Source organism: Acomys minous (assembly GCF_964271855.1).
Source record: "Acomys minous genome assembly, chromosome: 1".
NCBI classification, from domain to species: domain Eukaryota; kingdom Metazoa; phylum Chordata; class Mammalia; order Rodentia; family Muridae; genus Acomys; species Acomys minous.
Genome location: NC_140483.1, coordinates 60,154,527 through 60,178,590, shown reverse-complemented (window position 1 = coordinate 60,178,590; position 24,064 = coordinate 60,154,527). Strand labels below are relative to the sequence as shown.

At 40.6% G+C, this 24,064-nt stretch overlaps 1 protein-coding gene across 5 annotated transcripts in view; it reads left to right on the top strand.

Annotated features, from left to right (window-relative positions):
• Positions 1 to 24,064, top strand: part of THSD7B (thrombospondin type 1 domain containing 7B) — an 837,579-nt gene that overhangs the window by 84,830 nt on the left and 728,685 nt on the right. Inside the window, exons 1-3 of one of the 5 annotated variants that reach the window (XM_084778449.1) lie at positions 18,993 to 19,131; positions 19,246 to 19,335; positions 22,792 to 22,869. The exons of the other annotated variants lie outside the window; for them this stretch is intronic. The gene's annotated coding sequence lies outside the window, so the exon portion shown is untranslated. Of the gene's footprint in view, positions 1 to 18,992; positions 19,132 to 19,245; positions 19,336 to 22,791; positions 22,870 to 24,064 lie in introns of those variants that run through there. 5 annotated transcript variants of the gene reach the window in all.

Genomic DNA, 24,064 nt, shown 5'->3' with positions numbered 1-24,064 from the left:
GTCATTGGAACGGTGCTTATTTTTGCTTTCTTGTTTTTTTTTTTTCTGATATCATTTCCTAACCACATACAAAGAAGTATATTCTAGGTGTCAAGAGTGGAATATGACTTTCACACATACTCTGGTGCCCCATATTTGACCATGTCCCCTGGAGGGGGAGACCTGGTGGCACTCAGAGGAAGGACAGCAGGTTACCGAGAAGAGACTTGATACCCTATGAGCATATATAGGGGGAGGAAATCCCCCTCAGGAACAGTCATAGGGGAGAGGAATAAGGGGAAAATGGGAGGGAGGGAAGAATGGGAGGATACAAGGGATGGGATAACCATTGAGATGTAGCAAGAATAAATTAATAATAAAAATTAAAAAAACGTTTTTGCAGAGTTCTCAGAGAGATATGCTGGAGGTATCTAGGACCAAAGGGTGTAGCCTTTTTAATCTGTAAGTGTTGATGGAAGTACATTCCAGAAAGCATGAAATGTCTTTTTATTTAAAATAAAATGGTCCTAAGAAACTTAGGAAACAAACACAACCATCAAGGGTGTAGTTGGGAGTAGCTGTGGCTTGCATCTGTTCATGGCCTACATATCAGGTCCCACATGAGCACTTTCCTCTAAAAAGTACTACACTCATTGAGGACTACTACAAGATAAATGTTATCTTCTGTACTTTAGCAATAGCAATTTTATGTAATTAATGTCATTGGTTATAAATATTCTAGTGTACCTATTGCCTTGTTTTATCCTGATAAGACTAGTGAGGAAGGCTCCAGTTTCTAAATGTAAATTATTACTGTTGTATGATTTTTCCCTGGGGAAATGTGAACACTTATTCACCTCAAATAGGGCATCAATGACTGACAGACCAAAGAAACTACTCCACCCAAGACCACTCTTGTGTACCTGTAAGTTACTGAGGTTCCTTACAGATTATGGATGAGGAATACTTACAGGACCATGGATGACTCAAAGGTGGCTGCATCTCTCAAATTCTCATGATAGCATGGGCAGCAAGTTGCAAAAGCTGTATCCCTGGAGCTCCCTGACAACTTGCTGCCCGTTCCATCAGAGTCCCTTCTCCACAGCCATCACTGCTACTTACATAACCCTGAGGAGGAGCCTTGTGAATCCTGTAAGTTTCAGGAACGTCCTGACCCTGGTAATCTTTAATTTTACTTCCCAAATCTTTAAAAGACGCTATGCCTCTCCAGAAAGGAATGTATCAATTCAGAGGAAATGGTTACACTTCGGGAAACATGTTTATGGAAGCCAGATGATTCTGATTGTTGGAGCGAAGATAGAGGCACCCCGGGTGGCTCCATGCAACTCCTCTCTGCCTGACTTTGAACAGACAGAATCTTCCAATTATGTCTCTCCACAGACAGCGCACCACTTTAAATGAGGAAAATCTGAAGTTATAGAAAATCCTCATGCCATAAAACAAAACAGCAATATGCCCTACAGTATAAAAATGGAAACCTCATTCGTTGTGTTTCTCCACGATCCACGAAAAGAGAGCGAGTGTAGAGTGGTGTGCTGTGTTAACCGAGTTCAGATATAACTTCCGCATGAATACCGAGGCATGGCTTTTAAACATTAGCTTTCCCCATAGGAGACATTAATAACTGAGTGTTGAGAAACTTCAAAATTAGGAATATTGATGATGTGCATTATCATGATGTGGGATGTGAATTCATTAAGTCTTGCAGCTGTGAGGAGGCCCCGGCTGTAACATCTGTCCCTCTGTTAATGTCAGAAATAGATTCAGCCCTTTGGCAAACTGACTTGTGTGCCCATTCTCCATCTCCACTCTGTGGGAAACCTTTTGAATTATGTCCCTGGTCTTTGGAAGAAGCATTCCAATAAGCAGCAATTTATTTCAGTGTCTTCATGCCTCGTTAAGAGGAATATCTCAGATGCCATTTCATGGACTTCCGGACAAGCAGTGGATACATGAAAGATTTTGGTTGTTTACACACACACACACACACATACACACACAATTTCTAACATACTTCCAGAACATTTTGAGCTCCAAGAAGACAGACTGATACACATTTGTGCTGTTCCACAAAGGACTGAATTGCTTCCTGTTGTTGATAAAAAAGAACAAGAAAAACACAAGGGCTCCAGTTACATGAGGACAGAGAAAACGACTGAGAATTAATGTCTGTTTATCTTTGCTTTCAGGGAAGAAATTAAACTAATCTCATCAAAGTTATTTGGGAAGTTTCTGACTGTACTCTTTAATCTTTGTTTCAGAAAACAGCAGCACACATTATTAGAAAGGAGATCATTGCATGTGGGAGGAACATTCAGCTCCGTCTCTTTTTTAAATATGAAATTAATGAATTCAAAGTTAGTTTGGGAGCTGATGAAACCCACTAGTCAAAACAATGCAGGCCTTCTTGGTAACGCTGTTTCATTTTTTAAAACGTACTTATTCTCAAAGCAGGTATGGGGAGTGCTTTCTAAATATCCTGGGGGTTTTAATCATGAAGGAAATTTCACTGGGGCTGAGCTCCAGGTGCTAATTGGACGTTGACAACAGAAGGTATAAATTTGAGCTCCCAGTTTTAGATGATCCATATTCTACTCATGACAGAGATGAAATGAGAGATGAGAAGCCATTTTCTGGTTTTCTACGTTACTACCTTTCTTCTTTTCTCCCCATCTAAAAAAAATTATTCTCTGAAAATGCCTTACATGTGTGCAATGTATTTTGATCTTATGGTCACTAACTCCTCCCGTCCCCATCCTATCTCCTTCCTGATGTCATTCCCTCTCCTGTTGTTACTGATGTTGCTTATACCCTGAGTCCAGTGGTGCTGGCCACACGCTTCCGGTGTGGTCACCACTGGAGCTGCGTAACTTATCAGTGGCCACATCCTTTAGGAAAAGTAATAGTCTTTCTTGGTAGCCATCAACTCCTGTAGCTCCCCAATTAGAAGTGAGCCCTCAAATGGCCCTTCCCACCCTGTTGGAGGCCTGACTGCCCTTACCCTGTGCACTTCTTGTGGAGACAGCCACAGCGTGTGATTTCATGTATGTACGGGCCATATTCTAAGCAGAGGACAGCGTTTCACAGCTCTTCTTTCTGCCCTCTAGTTCTTATGTTCTATCTGCCTTCTCTTCGGCAGTCTCCTGGGCCTGGGGTGGGAATGGGTTCACCTAGGTGACCCACTCACTGACTTTTAATCCTCTGGCTAGTTATAAGTCTCTGCATTAACCACTGCTCACTGGGAAAAGGATCTTTTCTGATGGAGATTGCAAGCAGCACAAACTTGATTTGAACATGTACTGCAAGTTCGTCGTATGATGCAGTGGATTTGAAACTAAGATGCACATAGGGGAAAGATGGTGCGGGAGCCCTTTCCATAGGCGCTGTGGGGAGATGCCTGTGAACCTGTCTTCCTCATTATACTTCAGCTGTATGTTGTCTGAGGCTTTGGGGTCATGGGGATGAAATGCAGCTGCTGTGCAGTCATTAGCTTTATATATGAATTGTGACAACTGGTAAAAACAAAAACAACAACAACAAAAAACACCTTGTAACCTGTCAGGGATTTTGGTCCCTCACTGGCTGTTCTTTCTTATGACCATTTGCTTCACCATTTGATGACATCTGAATGTTGGTGCTGTCCAATGGTTGATTCTTGGTCCACTGCTTTCATCTAACTATACGTGTCCCTTCAGTGATTCTGCCCAACCCCATAATTTAAGTGACATCTGTAGGCTGTATACTGTTATTTCCAGCTCCAAGTGTCCACACCTTTATCTCTTCTCTACATACCTCTATTTGTATGTCCCAAATCATCTCAAGTATGCCTAGTGTGCCTAAAATGATAACTGTTTTTTAAAATTTTACTTGCATATACATGTACCTTCTTGTCTTTATGAGAACCACATGCGTGTGGTGCCCAGAGTGGCTAGAAGAAGGTATCGTATCCTGTAGAACTTGAGTTGAAGCTAGTTATAAATCATCTCTGGGAACGGAACCTAGGTCTTCCTCAAGAGAAACAAGTATTCTTAGCCACTGCTCATCTCTTCAGACCTGAGCTGATTCCTTCTTCTTGCCCTCTCCCAAGTCTACATCTCTCCTCTGTGTTGTCCATAGTGTTTTCTGTTCTTTTTCTCTTCCTTTCCCTTCTATACCCTCTCATCCCTCCTTCTTTCCTTCCTTCCCAAAGAGTCCCTCTCTGCAGTTCAGGCTGGAGCAGACCTCGCCTTTCTTCCTTCCCTGTCTCTAGAGTACTGTCACGACAGGAATATGCAATCATTCCCAGTGTCTTAGGCTGCTACCCTTTACCAGTTTCTTGGGCGGAAATCAACCCGTAAATTATTCTTGAACTTTCTCTTTTAATTTCAAATTTAATCTATGAGCAATTCATAAGATCTATACTATACAAATATATTCCATGTAGATTCTAGAACAAGCCCTACAGTCCCTTGCTATATCTCTACCTAGGGCCGAAATCATCTGCCAAATGGTCTGTCAATGATACCCTCTGCTTGACTTCCTGTATTTAATCAGGCTCCCAAAACATGAACCTCATTTGTCATTCCCATCTTCTAAAGGCGTCATGTCCTACTGAGAAGTCCCAAGTCCTCAGCATGGCCTGCTGGGTGCTCCATGTTTTCCCCACTGCTCTTCACTCTGCAGTTAATTTTTACAATCATTCCCTTTGTGTACTTAGTTCATTTACTGTGATCTATCTGTAACCTCCGTTAGCTCCTACTAACGTTTTGGGGCCCCAGTTTGCCTTGTAATATTTTCCCCCCAAACAGATGCTTGTCTTGCTTTGCGTCCTCAGCCTGCAATCATTACTCTTCGCGCAGATACCAGCAAGGCTTTCCTCCCTATGCCATAGAGAAAACTGCTCTATTAAAATAGCACCCTTGCTGTTCTCCTTTCCTGCTTAGGGTCTCAGTGCTTCTCATTATCTGAAGAAATGCTATACATGTTGACGTTCAAGAGTGTTGTCTCGCTATGGATTCATTAGCTCTGGGCTTTGAGAGTCAAGAGTCTAGCATTGACTTTCTTCCCTCAGATGGAAAACAGCACGCCATTCCCAGAAGACACTTGACCTTCAAAGTGGAAGGTATAAAGGTAAAAAAAAATTCACAGGAATCATCTGTGTTTTCTTTTAAATATCTCAATGATGATAATACGTAGGCAACCTATACAGCCTGCTTTTTTTGCTGGTGCCAGGCCAGGGCTGGTGCCAGACCCTGATTGTATGAGGATTTTTTTTTCTTGTCTGTGACAATGGAAACACAATTATGCATAGGACTTTTCCTTCTTCTACTTTTTCCTCATCAGCTTTCATTAGTGTCTGTGTATTTAATATGTGGTCCAACCCACTTCACCGTCATGTGACTCAAAGATGCCATAAGGCTGGATCTCACCTGCTTAAGTTAGTCTTGCTCATTCATAACATCCAAAGTAGAAATGAAACAGGCATATGGAGATTCATGTTACTGAGCTTATTAAAATGGCATTGAAGTGCTTTCTTTTACATATCAAAGGAATTCATTCAGTAAGCTTCAACTGAGTCCCACTTTTGTGCCTGACATCGTGTTATGATCTAGAGACATCAAATTAAAATGCCACAGGTTTTTGCCCAAAGGAGAACCCAGTTTATTAAAGCAAACACAGATACAAAAGTAGGCAGGAGGCAAACTGATAGTGTGGAATTATAGTCTGTAAAGTAATACAGAGAACTAAGCTACCTGCTCTCTCTGGGAAGTTGCAGGGTGGCTCAGAAAAGCTCCCTGAAGTCAGCCTGGCTGACAGGCAGAAGGGGAGAGTTGTTAGTAAAAGCACCAAGCACTGAGGCCAAGCAGGCATGCTCTCCGACTAGACTTATGTTGTGGCCACAGAAGTAGGAGGAGAAGGACTGATTAGAAATGAGAAGGCCAATTTCAATTAAATCTAGCTGAACAAAAACCTTGACTGTCTTGAGAAACAATTTGGGCTTTATCTTGATATGGGAGTTTTGAATGCAGAAGTATTAGTCAGCTTGAATTCAAGAGACCTTATTCCTAGTGTTTTGTGGATAGTTAACAGGGAAATGTGGTGGGCTTGAGGACAACCAGGTAGAGATGGAGAGTGGGTTTAAAAAGAGAAACATGGGGTTGTAGAGAAGGCATAATGGTACAGAGCACTTGGTGCTATTCCATATTAAATACATATTAAATACACAATGGGTGCATGCCATTTCTAGCACCCATGCTGGGCCCACAACTGCCTTCACCTTCAGCTCCAGGACAGCTGACACACCCTTTTTTGGCTTCCAGAGGGGCACTAACACATACAAGTCTCTGTCTCTCTCTGTCTCTCTTTCTTACACACACACACACACACACACACACACACATACACACACACACACACACACACACACACACACACACACACACACACACACTTTAAAAAAGGAAAGACAAACAAACCTTTCTTAAAACTCTCGCCAGTATTTGGGTACATAACTTCTGCAGAGAGAATGATATTTCTAATTTTGTCTGAAGAAATCAAAGACCCAGTGATGGGAGCAGATTTGAATGGATGCTTGTACATGGTGCTGCGAGAAGGAAGCCCTTCTTGATCCTGGGGATTTCAGGCGCTCTCCTCCCGTGTTACTTGAGGCTAAGTTGTCAGTGTCTCCCGTCGCCCATCTTACCAATAATGGGACCTAAGTCCTCCTAGAAGGCTAATTGAACTATAAAAATGACACTTGGAGGCAGCTAAACCCATGGAGGCATGAATTTGTCAAATAAAAGGATTTAAAGACAATTGTTTATAAAGAATAGCTTGCCCTCTTGTGTTATCAGTTCCTTTTTCATCCAAATGATTTCTGTGTTCTTGGGGAAATACCAGCATTCATCATGGCTAAGTTGGAAAGAGAAAACAGTGCACTGGGTCATTTTATAGATGTCACGAGCTACACAGGAAGTTGAGAACGCCACGAGGGCCTAGCAGTATGAACAGTTTGTGTTCCTTGTACCTTGTCCAAAAATAATTGACTCATTAATCTCAACTATATCAATCTGGTCCCATTATGAGGGTCAAAGATAGGTTAATTATAATAAGTGGAAGAGTATCAGTTCACTGATAGGCATGCATTTAACAGATATTATCTTAGCAAAAAGCAATAATTAGAAACATTATTTAGTGAGGCAATTTCAAGAGAAGAGCCCACAATGAAAAAAAAAATCTCTGGTTTCTACCTCAGGTTCATTAGAAGAATAAAGGCTGAGTTTGCCCCTAAAATTGACACTCCAAAGCAAAATACACAGTACATTTCTCCATGCTTTGGGAAAGCCTGTTATTAAAATAATAAAACATTTTAATTTAGTAGAGCGAACTCGTCACCCACATAGTGGAGGAGTTGTGGTAAAGACACATGCAGATTGGCACTCGGTCACTTTGCCTCTGATTCTGCAGCCTCTTCCTTTTACTATTTGGCTTGGACAAACCACTTGTAATTTTTTTTATGGGTCTCTGTGATCCTTTGTTGTTACTGGTTAAGAATCAATTGTCTAGACTTATTTTAGGGGTTGAGTAAGAAAGCACCCATGAAAACGTTGAGCACAGGCCTTCATGTGCCATCACCATTTCCTAAACACTGCTTGTCTCACTCACAAGTAATAAAGCATAACCAGACACCCACTGACATGGCTTCCTGCCCAAAGTATGATACTGAAATCTTGAGATCAAGTCTCCGCTCAGCCTTTCCAAATGGTTCTGTTCTTTTTGCGTCTTCTCTTCCCTTCTGACTAAGACAATGCTTCTTTCCTATTATTCTATTATTACATATTCTATTATTATCCTATATTATATATATATATCCTATATTATCCTATATATTATTATCCTATATTATATATTATATAATATAATATTATTCTATATCAATAGGTCTTAAAACACTGCTTATGTGTCAATCGTTGAGGCTAGTCAGTGACTGCAAGTTGTGTTATGTCCCATAGTTAGAGTTATTGCTGCATAGTGGGGAGACACAATAGAGTTTTCTCAAGTCGGTTTAAAAATGCATATCCTAGGAGGAATCCTGGCTTCCTTGAAAGTTGGCTCTGATGGTGCGTTCATTAATGTTCTCATCCCGCACGATGGGATGGTCCTCAGGAATGTCTCATTGTTCTTTTTCCAATGCGGCAACCACGTCACATTCATATTGAACTATGAAAACAGAGAAAACATTAAATGAGACATTTTCATAGTTGGGAGTCTTAAAGCATGTATACTTTACTGAAATTTGATAACAAGGGTTACGCCAATGGAAGAGACAGGTATTCACAGAGCCGATGTGGTAATCCCAGTACCACAATGAAGGCAGACATCTATTTTCATAGCCAGCTCAAGGTTCTCCTTTATTTCTGCTCTCTAAACTCCTTTCAGTGCCTCCTGTGGGGCAAAACCAGCAAGGAAGTTGGAAACCTCTGAACGGTCATTGGAAAGCTAAAGCCTGATGTTGTGCTTAATTTGAAGCACGTGAAGATCACTGGGATGGATGTGGTGGGGCCTCCTCCTGCGAGGGAGAATCAAGCAGAAAGTGTCATGGGTAGACGGCCTCCAGCTGCCAGCATTTCCACTTTGTCTCAGCTACAGATAGCTTGCTTGATGGGTAATGCTCCATCCTGACAGCTTGCCTCTGGTGATGGAACCAGGGAATGTATGAGGCCTGTCTGTCTGTCTCTTGAGGTGGAATACATCCAATTCTTTGATAAAGCAAATTATAGTCCACTTCTTTCCTGTGACTGTATCTCTGTTCTTCAAATCACAGGTGCCCACGCCTTCCTTGAAGTTGGTTGCATTTTGTTGCATGTAAAACCTAATTCCAGATAATTTTGGGTTGAGCAGAGACATATTCATCACCCCAAACCTCAAACGTGATGTAGAGCAGAGGAAGAAAAGGACAGGATTTGAGGGCTGGAAAGATCGGTCTGTGGTTAAGACATTGATTTTGCAGTGTTTGGGTTTCAGTTCCCATGGCTAGCATGGGGTGATACATAACTGCCTCCAACCCCAGTTCTATGAGATAATAGTGACCTTGCTTGACGTGACACACAGGATGCATGTTATTTATGTTGATATATGTATATGTGTTTGTTTGTATATGTGCATATGTATATGTATAAGTCTGGGAGGGGAATCCAGGTAGTAATTCTTTTCATAATACTTGAAAAGCCTCAAAGAAAATGAAGTGCCTTGAGCTCCGGGGTGAGTGGGAGCATTATCAGAGGAAGCAAAAAGATGGCAGGCTTGAACAGGTGGGTAGTGGTGAAGGAAGGAATCTGGGTTCAGTGAAAAATCTTAACAAAAAGAACTGTTGTGTTCAGTGTAGGAGGTAGTGCAAGGACTTAGGTTGGACATCTGCTCCAGGGAGACAGAAGGAGGTGTAACAAGTGCAACAGGTCTTTGTTTTCAAATTTGAAGCATCCAAGGAAACACAGTCCACTGAGTGGCAGAAAGAGGCCTATGGATTTTAAGTAAACTCTCCAACAAAATTTTGCATAACACTTCATATTTTTGCTCCATAGATACTTAAGGTCACAAAGCATAAGCAGATAAGTAGAAGAGATTATTGCTTAAATGCAAACTCTTTTTCATACATGGGTTTTTATACTTGAAAGACATTGGAAGGCATTGACACCGCAATTGCACTGTAGAACATTGGGCTTGATGGTTGTGAACTTTGATTTAGGGAGAATTGTGGCTTCCACAGAGGCAAAGCGTACTTTTTGTGATTCCAGGTTGGGGGTAGGTATTCTGAAAACATACATTTATCATGCATCTCAAATCACATCAGTACAACCATGAGAATGAAAAAATCAAATAATGCTTTATACAACAATAAAGAAAAAAGTCATCAATGTTATTATACTTAGAAACTTCAATGAAAGGTTCTCACCAAATTCTTGGGACACTGCATAGCTTCTAAGAGATGCTGTGTATGCAAAAGGAAGATTTGGAGCATTTTTGGTGCTAGCTTTCCTGTGGGTGGCCTGATGGTTGCCTGGCGTGGTGGCACACGCCTTTAATCCCAGCACTTGAAAGGCAGTTGCAGGCAGATCTTTGTGAGTTCAAGCCCAGCCTGGTCTACAAAGTGAGTGCAGTACAACCAAGGCTAACACAGAGAAACACTGTCTCAAAAAAAACCAAGGGGGGGGGGCTCTAGTTAAGTAGGAGATGGGCATCTTCCCATCATTGTCCCTGATGCTGGCTTAAGAGTGATGGTTGATAGATGATAGGAGATGCTAATTAGTTATGGTTGATCTTTGATCTTACAGACAACCATGACAATGTCCTCACTGACTTGGATTGAGGCACTGCCTGCTCTCCTCGGCATCTGAATGTGGACTCTAAAGTGATACTGAGGCACACGTCTTCTAGTCACTTTTAGGATCTTTTTATATATTTAGTGTCATGTGGGGAAAAGAGCCATAACTGGAAAAATGTCATCATTTCTTTCATAAAAGAAACAAAAACACCTTCTACTATAGAAATTTTATAATAAAATGTATATATTACAAGAAATAGGAATAATGGCCCCACTACCTGCCTGGTCTTCTCTACTTATAAAGCTTGTGCTAAATAATTAACAGGAGAATCATTTATGGATGCTCTTACCCTATGGAAATTTAATGCCTTATAGTTTATATATCCTATTGAGTCTATATGTAATCATATGGGGTACTTCTAGCTTATATAATGTAATGCTTAGCTCTTAGCTCTGGCCACAAGGGACACACTTGAAAAGACTTCCTTGGACACAATACTTGTATTTTTTCCCAAAAGAAAGTTTTTTTTTCCTGCATTGAAGATGGGAATTGAGATGTCTTGTAGACACAACTTAATTTGGATGGAAATAAATTGAATCACTTTGATTCTGATTAAGCCTTCTGGCAGGGCAGTTTGCTACCCTAGTTAGAAAGAACTCTGCTGCTGGCTAGGGTACTTCTTCCATTAATAAGTCACAGGCAAGAGGGCACAAGCACGACATGAGAAATTTAAATTTGGGCTGTGGGCTCTGAGGGCAGTGGGCGTTATATGATGGAAATGAAAACCCATTGGAGGTACTGGTTTTTATTCTGTGTAGAACTTTCTGGAATTAACCCAGAGCTTGTAATGATGATCCTCTTTCTGTGGTGGTGAAGGGTAAAGCCTGAAAGGAATATTCTGGAGGTCTCCAGGAAGCTTTCTGCCTCCTAAAGCACTGGGATGGGTATTCCTGGGGATCCTTTTCTAGATCCTTATGGTGGGAATCTTAGAAAAAAAGTGGAACTTTCTAGATTTAGTGTCAATGTTGAAATGGTAAACATATCTTTAAATGTGTTCTTATACACAGCATGTTACTGTGTTCTGTGTAGTATCCTTGCATAGAGAAGATATATCATTATTTGAATCACAATAGGATGTGGAATTCTGAATTCTGTCATTTGTCTGTCAATGTCTAACACAGCAATCTGAGCCTCACCCTTCAAAAGCCACTGTAATCTGGGAGCCAATAGCTGGCCTTCTAGATTCCATTAAATGTCTTTAGTGTTGAACTCACACATTGGAAAGGTGCTTTGGTGCTTAAGCCCTTTCTTTAGTTTGAATGATTATGTGAGAAGCAGGTCATGTGGATTTCTAAAGCTTCATAGTCAACTAGACCTTAATTATTTCCTCTTAAAGGGAAATATTTGCTGGGATTCTAGCCTCTCTTTGAAAGATTCTTTCATGCTACTCAGGATAGTTATCACAGAACTTTCTGGGCAGAAGGCTTTGGAGCAGAGAGTTGCCTCTTCTGTTTTGAAGCATGTTTGCAACTTCAGGGATCATTAGTTGTTGCATCAAAGATGCAAGGGAACTTGGAAGGGTTCGAATCCAGGCTGCAGGCCAGTGTGTGAATTCCTATAATCAGAGTACCTCTTATAGAGTGGGGCTGGTCTTATAGGTAACAGTAACCTATTCTCAACACACATAAACTACAGGTCATCTGCTAGATTCTAATACTTCTCGAACTTTACCATACATTACAAGTCCATGGAAATCTTGCAAAGCACAGAAATTTGAGATTAATCTTTATAATTTTGAATCCGGTAGATCTAGCATGGGGCTCAAACATTATTCATTTTAGGAGGCTGGTCAACTGTGAAGGGATTGGGTGACGAGTGTTGTGATGTTCCAATAAATTAACCAAGAACTGGCCCATGATCTGATGGCATCACGGGTAAGTAGTAGAAATGAGGAGGTAGGATGTTGTGGAAGGAATGTGTTTTCTGAACAAAGATTAGACCTCTTAGAAAGGAATAATGCACACCGAGCTCAGCTAGAGTCTCAGGGACTACATTACCTAAATGGATTGAACTAGAAATGATCATAATGAGTGAGTTAACCCAGAAGCAGAAAGAGTCAAATGGTATATACTCACTTATATCTGCACACTGGCCCAAGGGGCATGTCCCATGAAAGTTTTTACTTACCAGGAAAGTGGGACAGAGGGGAGGTCATCCTATTGAGACTCTAGGTGAGAGAAGTATGGGAGAATGGGGAAATAGAAGGATCCAGAGGGTCCTAGAAACCTACAAGAAGAACATTATGATGGCAGATCTGGGCCCAGGGGTCCTGCTCAAACAATGGCACCAGACAAGGACAATACATGTAGTAAACTTCAAACCCCTACACAAATCTAGCCAATGAAGAGGACATTCTCTACCGTTGAGTGGAGAGTGGGGTCTGACTTTCACACGAATTCTGGTGCCCCATATTTGACCGTGTCCCTCAGATGAGGAGGCCTGGTGGCACTCAGAGGAAGGATAGCAGCCTATCAAGAAGAGACTTGATACCCTATGAGCATATACAGGGGGAGGAAGTCCCTCTCAGTCACAGTCATGGAGGAGGGGACTAAGGGGAAAATAGGAGGGAGGGAGGAATGGGAGGATACAAGGGATGGGATAACAATTGAGATGTAATATGAATAAATTAATAAAATATACTTTTAAAAAAGAAAGGAATAATGGTAAGAATTTGGACATAGCCAGTGGCCTGGCCCACTAGTAGATTCACTATCTGATGGCATTATTAGGAGGCTGTAGCAATGAGAAAGTAGGGTCTGGTTGAAGGAGGTAGGTCATTCCTAGGGCTGTCTCCAAAACATGTGTCTTATCTCTGTAATGTTCCTGTGTCTTTCTCTTTCTGCTCCCTGCCTCCCATAACATAAGCTGCTTTTCTTGGGTACACTTTTCTCTCATGATACTTTCTCTTGCCACAGGTCTAAAGAAAATAGAGCCAATTACTCTGGAATTGTTATCTCACGAACTGTTTCAGAATGACGTAAAGCTGCTTATCACAAACAACTATTGGTTATCAAGTGCCCAGGTCCCTTTTATTTCTACTGCTTCATTTTGAAGCCCAGGCTAAGACTCCCAGCAACTCTAAAAGTCAACTTTACTATTCCCATTTCACACATGAGACTGACACTAGGAAAGACTCTGTAACTCATTCAAAAGCTTATGTAGCCTGAGAGCATAGCTGAAAGGACCCACAACCTTCATCTCAAAGCCCACTTCCTCTTTGTTAATCATGTCCAGCCTTTACCTGCGGTCCTATTTTGGACAAGAATAGGTTGCTCACAGCGGTGGTACTGTCAGATTTTGATGGAGCTGAGGCCTTCCCTTTGCCTGGCTGATGTTAGACAGTCTGTGTAAATCTTCTGCAGGATATTCGGACAACGAAATCACCCACAGATGTTTCTCAAACAGTGTCTCCTTGTTTGGTAGTGTATGATTTTATCTGATTTCTGAAAGATTTTATCTCGTTTTCATTGATCTTTTTCCTTTGAAAATAATTAAGAGACTAACTATTGAGTGCCTACAGGTGTGACGTGTTTTATACATGTGATTTCATTTATGTCTCTCTATATTCTGCAAGCAAACTAATGCCAATCTCATTTTGTAAATGAGAACTCTACAGCTTTGAAGGCAAGAGACTTATCCAGATAATCTGGGGAAAATGTATTTGAACTCAAATTTTTCCTGTCTCTTCAACTCATCTTCTGGTCAAGTGGTTCCCTCAGCCTTGAAACGCTCTTATCTTATAATACGATTACAGTGGCCGTCCTCCTTTACCAAAGTGTCAGACTTCCCCATGGATGTAGCAGCATTCTCGCTAGAGAGGCCTCAGGTGGATCAGGATTTCCAGCCTCTGTATCCTTGCTCCCTAGTGAGACACACTCAGTGTCTGGAGAGGCTGGTATCTGTCCATTAGTGTTTCACACTAATGCTTCACAGCTGGTAAAGTAGACCTTGTGTCTCCAGTTGCCTTCTGCAAATGTGCCCACACCCTGCATGGACTAAAGCACTAAAGCACTTTCCCGGATTCCATTTTGCCATCTACAGAAGTAGGACACATCATCTAGGGAAAAGTTGTTCAGATATTTTCCCCCAAGTCTTAGAGACATACAGAAAGCTACATCCAATAATAGACTACTTTTCTATATACTGATAATCAGTTTTATCAAATCCTAGTAGTGGTTTGTGTTGGTGTCGGTTGTTAAGTGTTTAAACTTTTACATTGAAATCTTCTGAGGTGCTTTATTTCAACCACAACCCATCCACCTCTGTGCAATATAAATGTTTATATCATCATTTTCATCTATCTGCACTTATAAAAACACACTCTTTGATATTGTCAAACTTTACCTAGCCAATTTTGCACTTTATATGTCATGTTGCAGTTTTCACTTTCAATCAAATATATGTCTTTATATACATATTCTCACATACATACATACATACGTATACATACACACATCTATATGTATATACATATATTTATATACATATATAATGTTGTATTTAGCTTGATCTGTCAGTTTGACACAGCCTAGAATCACCTGAGAAGGAAGTCTCAATACAAGAAGTGCGTAGATTAGATTGGCCTGTGAACATGTCTGTAGGGGATTGTCTTGATTATTGGAGGAGGAGGATCCAGCCACTGTGGGTGGCACCATTCCCTGAGCAGGAGGTACTGGGCTGTATAAGAAATTTAGTTAACCATGAGCTGGCCTCGAGCCGGGAAGCGTTTCTCCATGGTTTCTGATTCAAGATCATGGTTGAGTTTCAGCCCCGACTTCTCTTAGTGATTAATTGAAGTCTGTAAGCCGAAATAAACCTGTTCCTTTCCCCCAAGTTCCTTTTGGTCATGGCATTTGTCAAAGCAACAGAAATGAAACTAGAGCATGGATTTGTTGATTAATGTAATTTCTGTTTATTAATGTGCCTAGCTGCACAGTGCAATATTCTGTGTATACATTTAAATGATTTATCTCTCTCTTTTGCAAAAGGCTCTTAAATAATTTCAATAATGTGCTGTGACAAAGCAATGTAATGAAATTTGTAATACATTTTTACCATTGAGTACACTGCAAAAAATGTTCTGATGTGTCCACAGTAAGAACAAACAAGTATTGTCTTAGAAGCTGGTACTCAGGGATAAAGGACATGCATAATGTCAATTCTTAGGAGATGACCAAGTGTCCAGAAAGGCTATTCCAGTGCATTCCACCTCCAGAAGGTCTTAGGATTCTTTCTCTCAAGAGTTTATAATGCTAGACTCATTTAGGCTTTACTTAGCCTAGGAAATACAAACCGACATGTGAATGAAGTTTTAATTTTTAATTTCTTTAATAAAACTGGGAAATCTTTTGACACATTACTTAACAATGAATAAAATATGATTTTGAATGGAGAACGATTTCAAAGCTAATAGTAATTATGTTTTAACTTATTAATATCAATAGTTTATGCTCATTTTTACTCCTTGTATCTTGTATATTTCATATATTTTTTATCTTTTCCAAAATATATTCTTTAGCGACTTTCATAGATGCCTGCTATCTTTATGTGTCTAAATATGGTTTTCCTTTGAACTCATACACAAGCAATAGTATAGCTGGTTATAAAAACAGAGATGTAAAAATTTCCGTCATCTATTTAAACACATTGTTCAGTTGTCTTTGTCACTGATAAAAAACTTTGATCATAGACTAACTATTCTGTTATAGATTATTTCTTTTGCATTCTGCAATAAATTCCTTGCTTGATGTTCAGAATATTACAACTTTTTAAATTTACTATCTTTTATTTTTTATTCCTATAAATATTCTTGGTGCCATTTTCTGAATTACATTTAAAATTTTTGAGCCGGGCGTGGTGGCGCACGCCTTTAAACTCAGCACTTGTGAGGCAGAGGCAGGCGGATCTCTGTGAGTTCGAGGCCAGCCTGATCTACAAAGTGAGTTCAGGACAGACAAGGCTAAACAGGGAAACCCTGTCTCAAAATACCAAAAAAAAAAAAAAAAAAAGTAGATCCTAGCAGTTATGCATTCTATAGTCCTTCCATTTACACTCTGTATCTTAGCTACCCTTTACAGTTATTCCGCCTTTACTTTTGCATATTGGATTCTGGGTAAATTCTTCAGTTTTACTTTCTAGTTTCTTTTTGTCTTTTTCTTTTTTTGAGGCAGGGTTTCTCTGTGTAGCCTTGGCTGTCCTGGACTCGCTTTGTAGACTAGGCTGTCCTCAAACTCACAGCGATCCACCTGCCTCTATTTTTTACTCATTAAATGTTTCTGATCACTTTTATGACTATTGTTACTTAGGAAATTTCCTTACAAATCTATTGCCCTTTGCATCTTTCACTACTGTTTTCATCTCTGTAGGTAAACTTGGATGCAGCTGGCCTTGTGTGGGTTCTGCTAAGGTGATTTTGTTCCATGGACCTCTGGGCTGGAGAACAATATTCTCATGGTGACTATACAGAGGCAGGGGCCACTCAAATTGTACAGAGGTTCCATTTTGCATCATTTCAACTTATTTTTACTAGAGAAAATAATTCTAGTTAGCTGTGACTTAGACCAAAAGTCAATGTCAATATGTATAGACATATATTTTGCCGTTATAGGAGAGATTCCTCAAGAGTGACCAGGCATGTAAACACAAAAAAAGGTAAAGAACTGAGATCAATACCGAAATCTCCAACAACTCAATCATTTGATCTCTGCAGTAACAGAATAATCCCCTTTCTGCCCAGAACAACCATATCCTAAGTACTGTTGATGTGTTTATCACCAAGAGATCCTGCAGACTTCACTAAATTTATGATATCCTTAAAATAGGGAGATTACCCTGGATTACTCAAGGGCATCTAATCGCATATACACCTCAAAGCAGAGCTCTTTCTCTGGCTTAAAACAGAAAGATGTGAGAAAAGAGGAAGAGGAAAATGTGTGAGAAAGAGGAGAGAGATATCATAGATATTCTAAGTACAAGCAGCCTGTGAGGTACAGGGTAGCACATTTCAGAGACGGAAAGGTGACTCTGTGACTTCACTGATCTGGCAACGAACTCCTCCTTCCTTCTTCACCTCTCTTGTTCTCTACAATCTCAGAAAATCAATTCTACGTTCTGTGGGTGCTCCTTAGCATAGGCCTGTCCAATGTCTCTAACTTAGACCATACCCTCTTGGTAAGACATGGCACATGCTATTTACATTGTTCTCAATGCAGAATAGCAGGGCACATATGTGACTAAAAACTTCAAAAGGCTGGTGATGCTGACAAGGTGACTTGGTCAAGAGTGTGCCTTACAGTCTCTTGCCTTTGAAATTACTACTTGCCCTTCATGTCTGATTAGCATTTCATAAGGAGCTCTGTCATACTGAGACATGGCTCCAGTCCTTCTTTACTTTGGCTTATATCAACTGTTATCCTGACTCCTAAAAGATGGCCATTTAGACCCACCACACTTGCTGGTTTGTTGTTGTTGTTGTTGTTGTTTTGTTTTGTTTTGTTTTTTCTTTTTTTGAGATAGGGTTTCTCTGTGTAGCCTTGGCTGTCCTAGACTCACTTTGTAGACCAGGCTGGCCTCGAACTCACAGCGATCCGCATGCCTCTGCCTCCCAAGTGCTGGGATTAAAGGCAGACGCCACCACCGCTCAGCCACTCTTGCTGTTTTTGCAAATTGCTGTCATAACTTGAGAGAGACTTTCCCTCTTTCTTCTATCATTTATTTAATTATGTTAGTCTAGACTCAGGAGTTCATACTTTTGGGTGTATGTAATCCAATATTCTCATTACGGTTTTGTTTTCTTATGACTAGCTTGTCCTTGATTTGGCCAGTGGTGGCTGGTTTTTTTTCTGACAGAGATTCCCCTGCACACTCTAAGTATTCCTTGCTTTCTGTCACAGAAAGAGATACTAAACCCATCTTGCCCATCTTGTGTTTTCTGACCAGCCTATCATCAACTATTTTTCCTGAGGGAAGTTATTTCAAGACTGAGTCATGTTTACTAGAGCATTATTGCTTCTTGGAAATAGAAGTGAAAACTAGAAAACAGAGCTAAGAGAAAGGCAAGAAAGGGAACTAGGCAAACCAGGAAACAGAATTGGAAAAATGTAGGAAACAGAGGCTGGGGAATACATATAAATTATGCACAAAATGTTTACATACATTTATGTGTGTATGTACCCGTGTGTATATATGTAGGCTGAGCCAATCCTATATCTATATATGTTTAAGTTCTGCAAGTTGTTAGGAAAACCTCCAATTCCAATTAGAATACTTTAGCGTTATTTTGTATGGTTGTTTTTTCTTATGTTGTAAACCTAGGAAGTGAGATAGCTTACGTCATCTTTATTTGCTTCTTGGCTTCAGTGAAATTCCTTTTTTGACCACTCCCGCTCCCTCCATTTTAGATGCTGTCTGTCCATCTTGACACTGAGCACATGTGCTGGATAATTTTATGTCAACTTGACATAAGTTGTAATCATCTGAGAGGAAGAAACCTCAATGAAGAAAATGCCCCCATAAGATCTGGCTGCAGGCAAGCCTGTAGAGCATTTTCTTAATTAGTGATTGATGGAGGTGGGCCCAGCCCATTGTGGGTGGTGCTATTCCTGGGCTGGTGATTCTGGGCTCTATAAAAAAGGAAGCTGAGCAAGCTATGAGGAGCAAGCCAGTAAATAAGACACCCCCCATGCCCTCTGAATCATATCTTATCTCCAGGTTCCCACCTCGTCTGAGTTTTATCTTGTTTCCCTTCAGTGATGAGCAGTGATGTGGAATGGTAAGCCAAATAAACCCTTTTCTCCCCAAACTTGATTTTTGGTCATGGTGTTTCGTCACAGCAATAGAGACCCTAAGACACCACCCCTGTTCTGTTTTCTTTTACTTTTTCCAGGTCCCCTCCTATGAACCTCACTTGGCCTTTATTATTTCAGTAACCTGCTTCTGCAAGGTTGTTTGCCAAGGCCGGAAAAGGAAAGAAAAGGTGATGAGAATAGAAGCTGGGAAGGGAAGACACGCAAGGGGCAGCAGCTAGCCAGCTGCTACGGTGTAGGAGTCCAGGAGTCTTCCTGCTATCTGCACACCTACCATTCCCTGCAGAGGGTTTTATGGAGGCAACTTTCCTTCCTGTCTCATGGGAGTCACAGAGCTAGTCACATCTTTATTCAGTTCTTGATTGCTGATCTTCACATCATCCCTCTTCCTACTGTTTTACGCTAGCCTTTGCCTGGGTAATAGATGGAATTGATTTTTTTATTGGAAAATTGGGTGTTTTATTTATCTTACTCTAAAAAAAAAGGGGGGGGGTTCTGAGAGGACAAGAGTTTATGCTAAGTCTACCACCTGGCATTTGGCCTGGGCCTGATGCCTGGTCATGCAGCTGCTGTTTGGAGCCTGGTACCTTTATTTTTATTAATTTATTCATATTACATCTAAATTGTTAGCCCATCCCTTGTATCCTCCCATTCCTCCCTCCCTCCCACTCGAACCCCTACACAGACTAGCCGATGGGCAGGGCACTCTCCACTGTTGAGTGGAGAAGGAGATCTGACCTTCACACAAACTCTGGTGCCCCATCTCTGACCACGTCCCCTGGATGGGGAGGCATGGTGGCACTCAGAGGAAGGATAGCAAGTTACCAAGAAGAGACTTGATACCCTAAGAGCATATATGGGGGGGGAGGTCCCCCTCAGTCACAGACTTAGGGGAGGAGAGTAGGGAGGAAGCGGGATGGAATTGATTTTTAAATTAAATTAAAATTGATTCATCTGTGTTTGTATGTGTGATGTATGCATGTGTCCATATGTGTGAGTGCAGATATGTGAGGCTGATATTGTTCATGTATGTTCTCATTTGAGTGCAAGCCAGAGGTGGATGTTAGGTGTTTTACTCTATCTAGGTCTCTGCCTGAACATGGAGCTCACATATTTGGCAAAACTAGCTGGCTAATTATAAGCAGAGACCCACCTGTCTTTCCTTTCCCATTTGTAGGATGATAGAAAAACGCTACTCTGCTTTGCTTTTTATGTGGGCTCTGGTGATCCAAGCTCAGGTCCTCATGCTTTTGTGAAAAGTCATTTGCTAATAGCAAACTCCAAACCCTTCCTTACATTTAATTTTTTTGTATCTCTTTTCCAAAAAAAATATTAGTTAGATTTTTTTCACATGTGATAGATGCCTGAGAAAACCACATAAAGGGGAAGAATTATTCACTTTGGTTCATTTTCCCCCCAGAAATGTTAGTATAGGATCAGGTGGATCCATTGCTGTGGGGCTGAGGCAGGGCTGAAGGTCATAGTCAGGAGCATGAGGTGGGGTAGAAGCTTAGCTCATGGCAAGTGGGAAGTAGTGAATGTAAGAAGAGGCCAGGACAAGGGGCCTTTCAAAGATGCTTCAGACAACGTTCTTCCTCTGGTTAGGCCACACCCTGCACAGTCCTCTGTTTATGTTTATATGACGTCAAGTCCAACAAGAGAGAAATACTAGGCCAAGATATCAAGACCTAATAACCTTCCAAAAACTCATCAGCTGGTAACACACAGACACACAGAAACACACAGAGACAGACAGACAGACAAGCACACACACACACACACACACACACACACACACACACACACACATCAAAGGACAGATACACATGTATGTATATGTATGTATATATGCATATATATATCTTTGGGGACATTTAATATTCAAACTGTAGCATTTAGAAATTTCCTGATTTCGTTTCTTCTGCTGTGACAAAATATCCTGGCTTAAAACAACTTTGGGGAGAAGAGGACTTATTTTACTTCCAGGTTACACTTTATCACTGGGAAGAAGTTAAAGCAGGTACTTCAGAAGTCTAGTCACATCACATCTATAGTTGGGAGCAGAGAAAAAGGAATGCATGCATGCTCACTGGCTTTTTGCTTGTGCATAGGTCTCTTTCTCCACTCTTTCACAGTTTACAAACAGCAACTTAGGGAATGGTGCTACCTGCAGTGGTCTGGGCCTTCCCACATCAATGAACTAAGCCCAACAGAGATATCCACAGGTTAAACCACAGTGAACAATCCCCCGTTGAGACTGTTCCCAGGTGATAACCATCACAGAATTTCTTTCCCAGGGCCAATTCCATGTAATAAACCTTACTGTGGTCTTTTATCCCTTATGAAGAATTTTAGCTTCCTTTCCATATCAGAAAAGAAAACATTGTGGTTATTGGATAATCCTTCCCTTCACCTGTATTTTCTTTTCCCTTCCATAGAGTTTTGCATGGCCAGTCCAATTCCTTCTGGGCATTAAAGTCTCAACTCAAACATTACTTTCTCAAGGACGTGTATTCTTTTAGATCACCCATGTCTACCTCCTCACTTCACTCTCTGTCATATTGCTGGATTTTATTTCCTTCATAGTACTTCATAGTACTTAGGAGCTTCAGACAGGATTCTGTATAAATATTTACTCCTTGAATTTAAGGCTCTTCTCTTCTTGGACAGTTATTGGCATTGCACAGACAATAAAGTTCTTTCAGAGTGAATGAAATAATGAGTAATTTTCAGGCTAATAAGAGAAAACAGACCGTGACTGGGGAGGCAGCTTAGTTGGTAAAATGCCTGTCTTGAAATCACAAGGAGTTGAGTTAAATTCTGAGAATTTACATAAGAAGAAATCTGGGCCTAGTGATGGGCTTGTGATCCAAGAGCAGAGGCAGAAACAGGCAGATGGACTACTTGGATTAGCTGGCCAGCCAGCCCAGGCAGTGAGAGATCCTGCCTCTAAACAAATAGCATCCATGGAATAACACTTGACGTTGTCCTCTGGCTTACACACGTGTGTGCCCACACACACACACATGCACATGCACACACACATGCACACTCACATACCTGTGCATGAATGGAAGCATGCACACACATAAAGTATATATACCTAGTCAGAGACACACACAGAAGAGAGAAAAATAAGTATGGGCCAGTAAGGGATTTGGGCAAACTCAACTCAAGTTATAGGGTCTTAACAATCCCAGCTGGCTTTTTAACAGCCTCTTCTTGTGTCCACTAAAAGGGGCTTGTTTTAGTTCATTCTGTGCCCTGGTTCTTTTCCAGATTTCCTTTAAAATGATTTTTAATGTCAGCCCTAAATCTGTCTTAGAATTTAAGTCAATTTACTTACTCCCAACTATATATATATATATATATATATATATATATATATATATATATATATATATATATATCTCCTTCAGTTAGAGTAAGCCAGATACTCCAGTGACTTCAGTGTTGTTCAGATTTTTTCCTTAAAGTTAATACTTTGATATGAGAGAAAGAGCTGGAGGGTGAGAGAAGAGGAACCACTTTTCTGACATGTTTAATTTCATTAATTTAGAATAAAACCCTTGTATGATTTCTTAATGTGATTATTCTCTGTATTGGGATATTCTTTTTTTTCATAGATTTCATTTCCATTTGACTGTTTTGTTTCAACACTCACCAGGAATATGGCTTATCTTTAATGAAATATCACTTGACAGGTAAGCACGAAGTTGAGCCTTCAATTGTGTATGCTTATTTTATACTGACATCACTTAGGAAATGTGAACTCATGAAATTGTGTGACAAAGTTTAAAAATTTAATAACAATAACAAATAAAACTACATACGTGTGTATGTGTGTATGCATGTGTATGCTTCTGTGTATGGGAGTGCACATTTGCTTGTGTATGCAGAGACCAGAAAAGGACACTGTGTGTGTTCACTGAATCCCACGAGCTTGGCACTAGGCTGACTGTAAAGAAGCTCAGTGTTCTATCTGTGTGTACCATCTTCTGGCACTGGAGTTCTGGTAGGGAATCTATGCTCTGCTCTTTAGATGTGTACTGGGGAATTTAACTCAAGTCTTCATGCTTCTGAAGCAAGTTAACTTTCTCACCAAGCCTTGGCTCAAGTCTGTGGCATGGCAAATTCTCAAGCTCCCAGGGTCAGGCGTACCATGTAAAGTGTGGTATGCCCACCCCGGCACAAGCCTTGGACTGATAGAGTTGGATTTACTGAGCCTGTGGCCTGTGGGAAGCTTTTCCAGTTCCTGACCCAGAGTGTGAAATCAGGTGTCTGCTTCTAAGATCTCTCAGGGTAACTCTTGTGATTTTTCTACCTTGGGTAATTTTGCTTTTGGATCAATCTTTATTCACCATTCTCAATGTATTTTTATACCTATGTATAATTAGATAGTGTATATATTAGAGTTATGTGGTTTTAATTATTATAATTATATATTGAATTGTGTGAATGAATTTAGATTTAGTGAAAAATGAATTAGTTATGTTTGGTGGAGATGGAATCAATATGTGAAAGAGCAATTACCTTTTTGGAGGGGTTAGGGTTTCATATACCTTATATGGTTTCATGGACCTATATGGCTTCAAGTCCCCTTATATAGTCAGAGATGACTTGACCTCCTGATCCTCCTGTTACTATCTCCCAGGAGCCGGGGTGACAGGTCTGTGATACCACACTCAGTTTATGCAGTCCTGGGGACATAACCCAGGGCTTCCTACAGATAAGGCAATCCCTGTACAAAATGAGCCACCCCCACATCCCTCAAGAAATTATTTGAAGATCCACTAGATGAGAGGCACTGAAGTCATAGAAGATGACTTCAATAAATCTCATACAATATTCATGGTTTGACACTAATTTGATAAAATGGAGGGCACTTCTTTCATAATT